Source organism: Oenanthe melanoleuca, unplaced genomic scaffold, assembly GCF_029582105.1.
Source record: "Oenanthe melanoleuca isolate GR-GAL-2019-014 unplaced genomic scaffold, OMel1.0 S159, whole genome shotgun sequence".
Taxonomy (NCBI): domain Eukaryota; kingdom Metazoa; phylum Chordata; class Aves; order Passeriformes; family Muscicapidae; genus Oenanthe; species Oenanthe melanoleuca.
In genome coordinates this window covers 21,359-31,145 of record NW_026612808.1, presented here as the reverse complement: position 1 = coordinate 31,145, position 9,787 = coordinate 21,359, and positions in this window count along the sequence as shown.

Below are 9,787 nucleotides of genomic sequence, written 5' to 3'. Positions count from 1 at the left end.
TGCTTATCCCTGTGCCGGCGTCTGGGAATACACCGAGGACATCCTGCGCCGCTCGGGGCTTTACTGGGTGAAATTTTTGTTTGTTTGTTTGTTTTTGAGATGCAGAGAGGGAGGAAAGGCTCATTCTGTTGCTAGAGGAGAAGCAGAGTTGGTATCTAACAGTTGTCTCAGGAGTTGATGCTGGGTTTGCTTTTTAATACGCAGTTTTCCTTGAACTCGGAGAAATGGTGGAAAAAAGGAAGGTGCTTAATTGATCCTGTATGGCTGCCATGGTTTGGTGTTTGAAAGCACTGGCTGCTGGGAGGGAAGAGCACAGGCTTTGCCTGTGGGAATTCCTCAGAGGACTTTTCTTCTGTCCCACTGTCTCCACTGTGCCAGCAGAATTGCCTCGTGCTGCTCCTCCTTTCCCGGCTGCTGCTGTGTGGGGTGGAGGCCAGGGCTGTACAGGCACTCGGTCCAGGGAGGTGGAAGGCATTTTCTTCTGGATTTCCCCCTGCTTTTGAATTTTTCTCACAAATTAAGTTCTCACCTGTGCTTTGTGATCCCTGGTCAGTGCAATGGAACTGGCCCAGGCTTTTGGAAAGAGAATTTGTGGCCTTGTGATCATGTGTGGAGATGTAATTGCTAAATCCTAATAAATTCCATGGAATTAAGTTACAGCAAGGTGCTTTTTCAGAAGTTACTCTTAAGTGGCAGACACTGTCATATGATACAGGTTGTACTGGGTTGGTTTTGGGGTTTGTTTTTTTTTTTTAATTTGTTTTCTAATCCTGGCATTATTCTCCATAGTTGCTCAACAAAGTAAAATCACGTTCTCTCCCCCAGCCTACTGCAGATCCACAGTAGGTACTGTGGCACTTGACCTATTTCATACAGACATTTTTTTTGTTTTATTTTCATTAGTTCTGTGTTTTCTACCCATGTGAAAGCTCACAGAAAGTTCTACTTTTAGTTGTATTTTTATTTGCATGTGGGCAGCAAAATGAAGTAATTCCCAAATATAGTCCTAGCCAAGAGATCCATCTGTTCCCTGCATTTTTAAATGGCAAATTAATCCTTAGCATAGAACTCAGATGTCTTCTCTCTATAATTTATGCTGCCTGAGATCACAGAAATGACTTTTTTTTTTTTTTCCCCGCAGGCCTTCCATTTTAAGTAGTCCTTTACTCCAGAACAGCAGCTCCCATTCTGGTTTTACAGAGCTCTCCCATGATTCTTCCAGTCACTGTTGTTGGTCAAAAAGGGGACATTAAAAAAAAACCCTCCAAAATTATTCTTCCCTTCATCTTTTTGGTGTTTCTTTGAGAGGCTGTAGAAGATTCTGTTAGAATCTTAGATCAGGAGGAGTATTTTATGATTCTAAGATGTAAGAGAATAGAAATTCTCTTTGAAAAACATCCTTGATAAATGGATTTTTTTTTGGATGGGGAGCTAGGGTTGCTCTGTCCATTTTTGTTTGGTTTTCTCTCTTTGGACAATAGTTACCATTTTTAGAAGTACTAAACTTCCACGGTGTTATCTGCCATAAAGGGAATTTTTATATTAAGTTTTGCATGTTCCCAAATTTACTTAAGCAGCATTGTAGCTCAGCTGTGTATCTTGGCATGCCTTCCATTGCAGCTCCCATCCCAGGAACAATTCTGTTTATAGGAGAGGATGCACCATTTCAAAACTGCTCCAAACCAGGAATTTCAACAAATGGTGTTTTGTGTATTGCTAAAGAAACCCAGTGCCTTGGGTTGGGAGGAGACAGTGCTTGCAAATAGTGCCTGGCTTAGGTTTTTTAAGGCAAGGTGTGGTGCTTTTCTAAAACATAAAGACACAATTAATTCTGTGGGGCTGTTTGTCATGGTCTTCTAGCAGCTTTATGTTCAAAAGTAACTGCAGTAACCTGGAGGTGAATCGGTGTTAGGGCTTTTTTTGTTCTAGCATATATCTGAAAAAGGTTTTCTTCTGAAAGGTGCTCAGTGCTCAACACTCAGTCAATGCCAAATGGTTTTAAAATTGTATTTAGGAGTGTTTATTCCCAGGAATTCATTTGACAGGACTCTTAAGGCAAAAGATACTGCTTTTTGCTCCTTGAGTAGGTGAGTAGTAGCCTACTTGGATGCAGTGGTGGTTGCATTTTCAATGGCACTTCACTCTCCTTGCTCATGGGCAGCACTTGGAGTAGAGTTTGATGTTTTTTGCTAGGATGCTGAGTAGATCTCTTCATGAAAGCAGTGCTGTTGTTGAAGAAACTGCCTTTAAATGTTGGACTTGCTGATCATGGAGCTGTCTTCCAGCTTAAATGATTCTGTGTTGCTGTCTTGGTATTTTGAAAAGACTTGGCTACCCATGAGCCAGGAGATCAAATTCCTCAGCCTGTTCCCTCTTTGATTCACAGAATGACCTTGGGCAGAGCCCTTGGCCTCTTCATACCTTCCTTTTCCATCTGCAGTGGGTGTTAAGACAGCCTCCCATCATGCATCTGTACCAAAATACAGCTTTTGTCCAAAGATTTCATGTGCCCTGAGGTGTCAGTTACAAAATGCTATTTTAGATCATCAGCAGATAGGTGGCAAAAATTCTTCCCTTTAACACAGTTATGCTGCTTTTTGGCTAACTTTTGTGTGATCCATGCCTGGAGTGGCAGCCCTTCCTCAGGCATGTCCTGGCAGTACTTGGAATAATTTGGAGCATGGCTGGAGCAGGTGGGAGCTCTGGGTGGCTGTAGTGGGACTTCTCACAGGGGAGCTTGACCCAGAGCTTCCCTTTGTGAAGGTGATGTTAAACAGAGGCTCATCCTGCTCACCCATTCTCACACCCACCCTCTTGCCTACCTCTTTGCATTGGTGGAAGTTTAATTGTGGGAAAGCAGAGCTGAAGAGCTGCTTTGCACTTCACCCTCAAGGCCTCAATGACTTTTATCTTTGCCAGCGCCGAGCTCCGTCACCACGGCCATTTGCTGAGAAATCATTTCCTCCGGCTTCCCAGGGTTTCTTTTGGAGCATGAGCAATCCCACTGTTCCCAGGGAGCATCCATGGTTCAAAGAGGCATTGGCTGGGCAGGCAGGTAACTCCAGCTGCTCCCAAATTCAACACCAAACCCATCCACATCCGAGCCACCAGCCAGCGTGGGGAGCGCAGGGACTGAGCAGCTGTGGGAAACTGTTGTCAGTGCTGAGTCAGCTCTCTGCTCCAGAGGTAGGACAGTGTGCTTGTAACCAGCACTTTTTTCCCTCCAGGTTAGTGTTTTTAATTCTTTCCTGTACAAAGTTCAAGCCCAAGGACAGGGGGATGTAGGTCAAGGAGCAAGGTGGCAACACCGACTGTGGGTTGGGCAAAGTGTCCTCAGCCAGATGGGGATTAATATAAACATAGATATTTTTAGCAATCATAATGGGTTATTTAGTTGCAGGGAAGAATGAAAAGGAGCCCAAAGCTGTCTGGAAATTCTGAGGACTGCAGGGGAGGGTGGTTCTGGGGGTGGGAGCAGTCCATCCTTCTGAGCAACATCTCCATTTTCTCTGTGATTCATTTCAGACTTCCATCAAAGATCAGGTGTCAGACATCAGGATAAAATAACTGATGTAAATATATTTATATATATTTATGGCCTGTCACAGAAATGCAAATGGAATGTTAATAAGCCACTCACTTGACTCGGGATGAATATATGGTAAATAGTACCTGGTGGCTGTGTCTTCAAAAACTTGCTGGTCAGAGACTGGAATAAGTACTGCAACAGTGTCTATTAGCTGGCCATGTAAAGGACGTGGAGTTGTCACGGTTGTGTTGCTTTCCCATGGCATTTAAACACCATTTAAATTCATTTCTTTGGATTTAGGATTCCAGCCCAGTAGGAGGTCACTGAAGTCTTGTCTCTGGCCCTGGTAAAGCAGAAGTTAAGGGAAGGAGGATGCCCTCATTTCATTAGTCTGCAGTATTTAATGATCCCTCTTCAGAGCTGTAAATGCTGGTTTTATCTGTTGCATGCTTTTTGTGGCTGTTTTGTTTCCGTGCAGCAGGTCTGTCCTTTCCCTGCTCTGGGTGGATTGTTTTATCATAGCTGAGTGTTGCTAAAAACTGCAGAGTGTGTGACATGCACAAACCAAAGTTCTTTGGGTAGCAAGTTCTCAGCGGCTTGAACGGGTGCCAGGAATGTCACAGAATCACAGCCTGGCGAGCTTTGCTCCGGAGGGGCCGAGGCCGGGGTGCTGGGCACAGGGAAATTGCACTGAGGGAGTGTTTGGGTGGCTTTCTCTGCCCTTCCTCTTCTGTCTGTATTTCCAGTGGAAAGCCTTGCTCGCACATGGAGGAGTGGGGTTCAGGCTCTTTGTGGGTTCTGTGTGTGGGCTGAACCCCTTCAGCGCTCGCCTGCAGTTGGCACAATACGGCGATGGCTCATTGCCTCTTGATCTCTTCATACAAACCAGCCTCAGAGGTCAGACTGGGTTTTCTGACGTCTTCAACTTCAGGTTCAACAACTCCTTTGAAGGAGGGAAAAACCCCTCACATTGATTTCCGCAGGTGTGTGAAAGGGTTTTTTTCCCATACCAATACCCGCGCGTGGGACGCGTCGTGTGTGCAGAATTGTACAGAGCAGCTGCCTGCTCTGGCTTGGGTATTTAGGTCAGTGTTGGAATCAGTTCTGATAAGGAGTTGCTCGCTGTGTGCCTGGACCTCTGGAATTTTCATTGTGGTCATTCCTGCTCATGGCAGGGTGTTGGAATGAGATCATCTCTAGGGTCTCTTCTAGTTCCCTTCTGGGATTCTGTGATTCCTGCTTGAGTGTGGCAGAGGAGCCACCTGGATTGTTGGATTAACAGTGGTGTCAGGAGTTTTGTGGGAGTGGGCTTCTGCTGTTCTTAGGGAGAAACGTGTGATTTGATGTGCATTTTTGACTTAGGTGTGTGTAGAGAACAGGGGAAATTCTGGTTAAATATCTTCTAGGTTCGTGTAATATCTATCAGTAGGTCAGAAATACCAGTCTGTAATAGCCCTGTGTATATATTGCTCTAATATATCATTTTCCATCCAGAAGTGAAAGCGTTTCACAGGCAAGGATCCTTTAGTCCATTGCTAGAATGGAATACAGTGCATTTTTAAGCTTTTATTTTAAGCAGTTGCCATGAAATTTTTCTGGGTGTTGGCTGGCAGTAATCAGATCTTTTAAATTATTCCCAAACAGCACATTCAGGAAACTTGGAGCAATTTCTGGTGCTGTTTTCCCAGGCTGAGGAAATCTAACCAGCAGGTTTTTTCCAAAGCCTGTAAAGTGTCCCCAAGGATTTGTGTCTTCTGGATAGAGCTGATCATACAGCACTGTCACTGCTGGTGTTTCTGCACAGAGATCCTCTACGGTGACTTAACTCGGATCTGGGAAGGGTGGGACAGGGAGGAAAAACCGAGGGTTCCTGTTGCTTCTGTTCAGAGATGCCTGAACGTTAACTTTGGATTTCCTGACCTGGCTTGGGAATCTGCTGCTGACATCAGCCGTGAGAATAACCCGCCGTCAGCAGGGATGGAGCCTGTCCTCAGTAGATCTTTCTAGGAGATAATCTTCACTCAGAGATTATTCTGACAGGGTGTTGAGCTGAGCCAGGCAGAGTTCCTGATTTCAAGTTAATTTTGGCAGGGAAAAAGTGATCATTCTGCATATTTCCTTAAAAAAGAATAATCCTGGATTCCTCACCAGGTCTGGTGAAACAGTTTTTGGAGGCAGCTGCAAAAAATGTCAAGTATTAATTTTTACATTTTTCTCAGCTGAAATTTGCAAAGGTTTTAAACTGGTTTTAGGCAGCTTTGTTTTTAACTTCCTCCAGCAACAGAGGTTAGAATCATGGAGTGATAGAATGATGGAATGGTTTGGGTTGGAAGGGATCTTAAAGCTCATCTCATTCCACCCCTGCCGTGGGCAGGGACACCTTCCACTACCACAGGTTGCTCCAAGCTCTGTCCCGCCTGGCCTTGGGCACTGCCAGGGGCTGGCAAGTCACAGCTTTTCTGGGCAACAATAGGTGGGTTTTGTTTTGCTTTTTTAAACCCTCATTGGTAGTTCAGCGCCTGCAGGATGTTAAAGCTTCCCTCTGCTTTATCCTCCACGGCGGACGCCGTGTTTCCAGCTTTGTTTCCAGCCCTGTTTCCTGCCTGCCGCTCACGGGGAGTCCCCAGCCTGCAGCTGACTCACCACTCTCAAATAAATCAACGGGCAAAATGACAATTGTGCCACATTTTAAAATTGCAGGAGGGTGGAGGGCAGGTTGTGAGATCCCTTGATTCAGCGCCGCTGCCATTGACGGGAGCAGCAGGTCTCTGTTCCGTCGACAGCCTCGGAGCCTCTCTTTTATCTCCTTGTGGGAACAAAGGACAGCTGGCTTTGTGTTCTCTGCTCAGTGCTTTCATTGCTGGCTTTGTGTTCTCTGCTCAGTGCTTTCATTGCTCTCACGCAAACCCAGCGTAACTTCATCACCGCTAGACCTGCAAACTGTAATTGCCTGAAAATGAGAAACGTCTCTGGAAATTTCAAGGAGTTGTTTGTGGGATACCAGGATTTGCATTTAGAACTGAGCATAGGAGAATTCTGTGTGCTAAATGAGCTGAAAGGTACTGAGACCAGGAATGGGGCCCCATCATGCTCGTGAGTCCCTTCCAACACGGGATATTCTGTGATTCCATGAAACCTCATGTATTTGGGTCTGACCCCATTGCTGGATTCTTACCTGAGTCTTTGAGAATCAGCCCATGTGGAGAAAATTTAGATTGGATTACCAATAAAATCAATCTTGATGAATGGAGAATAGATACATAGGTAAATATTGTAAGTTATGAATAGATTCTGTCATGCCAGATGAAAAATGAATGCATAAATAGTGTGAGTAGGAGCACACATCATTATATACTCATAGCTAATTATGGAATGCGGATAAGTGTTTTTAAAGGGCTTGTAAACTACACCTGTAGTGAAGTGCATGCGTAAGAGGAAGATTTTGTGTCCACCCCTTGTTTAATTAAGAGCAATCTCATGTTTGAGATTTTAAGAGCAATTTCAATTGCTCCATTTGTCCATCTGATTTTGCCGACAGTAAAATGCAAAAATCATTTTTCTTCAATGCTGTGATGCCGTAGAGTGAAACTGATTTTGGACTTATCTGGGCTGGACAAAAGAGCATCTGAAATGCTGGTTAAATGCTCAGACTCCTCCCCAGTGGTCCCACGTTCCCAGGAGAAGTGCAGAGCACGGTAGAGGATGTGAAGGAGCCGTTCCCAGCTCCCTCCCGGCACCACGCGTGTGTTGTGACAGCTCAGGAGATTAGTTCTTCAGCCTGCTGGCATTCTGCTCTGCTGACTTACAGGGATGTGGAAGAGCAGGTTTTCCCGTGTTGGGAAAAGGCTTAGTGCCAGAGCATGCTCTGCTTCTGGAAAACATCACCCCGGCTTTAATGCTGGTAGTGGAAGCCCAAATGAAGTTATAAAATCATTTTTGTGCCATTTTTGACCTGCCCCAAAACCTATTGATGCTTGGAATACTTTTAGGGGGGAGATTATCAGAGCTGTTGTTTTATCCTATTATATTACTGTGTTAAAATTTCCTTAGCTCATTCTAAAAGCTTTATGAACCCACTTTTGCCAGAATTTTTAATAACTTATTTTCTGCATTGGCAATGAGTGGTTGTTTTCAGAATTACTCACAGGGAAAAGCAAAGCCATATTCTCATTTTAATATTCTGGGAACTTTTTCTTGAGCAGCTTTCAGGCTTCAGATCTGTATATTTTTAAAGCTGAAAAAGAGTTGTATTTTGCTGCTCAAGACTCCACATAATTCCCTGTCAGATGCTTTATTTTGATTGTGCTGTGAGCTATAACTGGGTGACACAGCAGCTATAATTAACTCTTCCATCATTCTCCCATTCACAGAACATCAAACCTTTGACTTATTTTTGAATTATTTTATCCATGTTTCTTCAGTTGGAAAACTGATGGGGATTTCCCTAAAGAAAGGGGGGATTATTCTTGCTATCGTTTTTTTTCTTGTCTAAAAATAGTCAGGAAATAATGACTTTTTTTCTGCTGCAATGTCTCAAAAGCCTTGCTTTGCTAAGGGGCACATATCCCTAAAACTCCCTGGGGAAGTGGAAGTTCCCAGCATGATCCTTGTTTCCCAAAGTTGCAGAGAATTCAGGCTTATGTATAGAATATATCACCCTGTTACACTGCTGTGTCATCACTTGGATATCTAAGAGTGTTATCCCGAGATAATACTTTTTCTCTAGCGGAATGCTGTGATTTTAACAGTATGTTCCATATTTTTAACATTCTCATAAAAAACCCCCAGACTATAAAAATAGCCTGTCTCCATTCTAAAGCACTGCTCAAATCAATTCAGCGCTGCCTCTTGCTCGAGATATGATCACAGCACTCTGGAATTCCAAGGGCTCTGGGACTCTGGGCGTGAGCATCGAGCTGTGAGAAGGGGAAGTGGAAATGTGCACAGGGCAGAGGGTTCTGCAGCCCTGGAGTCCTGTTTTAGCCTTCTCCAGGGACTGCAAACCACACGGAGCTGCTGTCAGCTTGGGAATTATTTTCACTTTCTCCCCACACACATTCTCTGCCCCATATTTGTGTATTTAAAGAAGTTTCTCTATTCTTTGCCAATTTATTTCCCAGTAGGAGGCAATGGCTGATGTTACCCCTAGAGAACACTGAGGGCCTGTCCGTGTGGGGTTGGGTTTGCTCTTTTCCCAAAATGCTATAGAGAAGAACTTCAGTTTGGTGATTTAGTGGAAAGGCAGAGAGAATGGGATAAAGATGAGGAGGATATGCTTCACTGTTCACTTTCAGTGATTAAATAATTCATAATGAAGAGGGCACTAAAGGAAGGAGCACAGGTGAGACAGAAATAAAGGCAGTTTACCAATTTGGCAGAAGAATGAGGCTGTGAAGGGACATCTTGATAGTGGGAGATTCATTGCTGGAAAACACAAGGGACTGTAGCTGGGAAGGGAAATGTTATTTATTATCCATGAAGTGAGAGGTTGGGTGGTGCAGGGCAGCCACCCTTGGGAGGAGCAGGGCAGGAGGAAGGGCTCCGTTTTTCACTCTGTTCCTGGCATGGGTTTATTTTCACTCCTCTCCCAAAGTGATGCTGAACTTCCTCCTCCAGAGCTGAAGGAGTAGGAGGAGAATGTGTGGGAAAGGCAGCAACGTGTGAAGTGGCTCGATGGGATGGGAGGGTTATAATGAGAGGGTGAGACCGGCAGCAGTTTCTCATGTTTATTATTACTTCTGCATTTTTGACCCTTTTTGTTGTGTTTTATTTTGGTCTGGCCAAAAGGTTTTTATATCCTTCCGAATTGTTTGTAAGTATTTTGGGACAGAGATTGTCTTCCCTTCTGTGCCTCCAAATATAATGGGGACAGAGCCCAAGGGCGTTTGGGAAAGTGCCATGGTGCTCGTTGCACCAAGATGTTCAGAAAGAAAACCAGGTTTTTTGAAGGTTTGAAGAAAAACACACACAAAAAAAGCAGTAGAAGAGCTCACAAAATCAAATCTTGGAAATTATTAGAAGCCTGAAATGGTTTCCCTGAGAAAAGAAATGGAAAAGATAAGTGGTTTAATGGCAAGAAGGTTTGTAAGAAGGGTATGAAATATTTAAGATAAGAGAAAGATAAACTTGAGTATCGTTTTTCTAATACGATGTGGAGAGGAATATAAAAATTCAATCAAGCAGCAAATTTCAGACTGACAGGGTTATTTTAGTACGTGGCACATCTTCCCCCCTCCAGCCTCCAAGTTAAAATTCCAG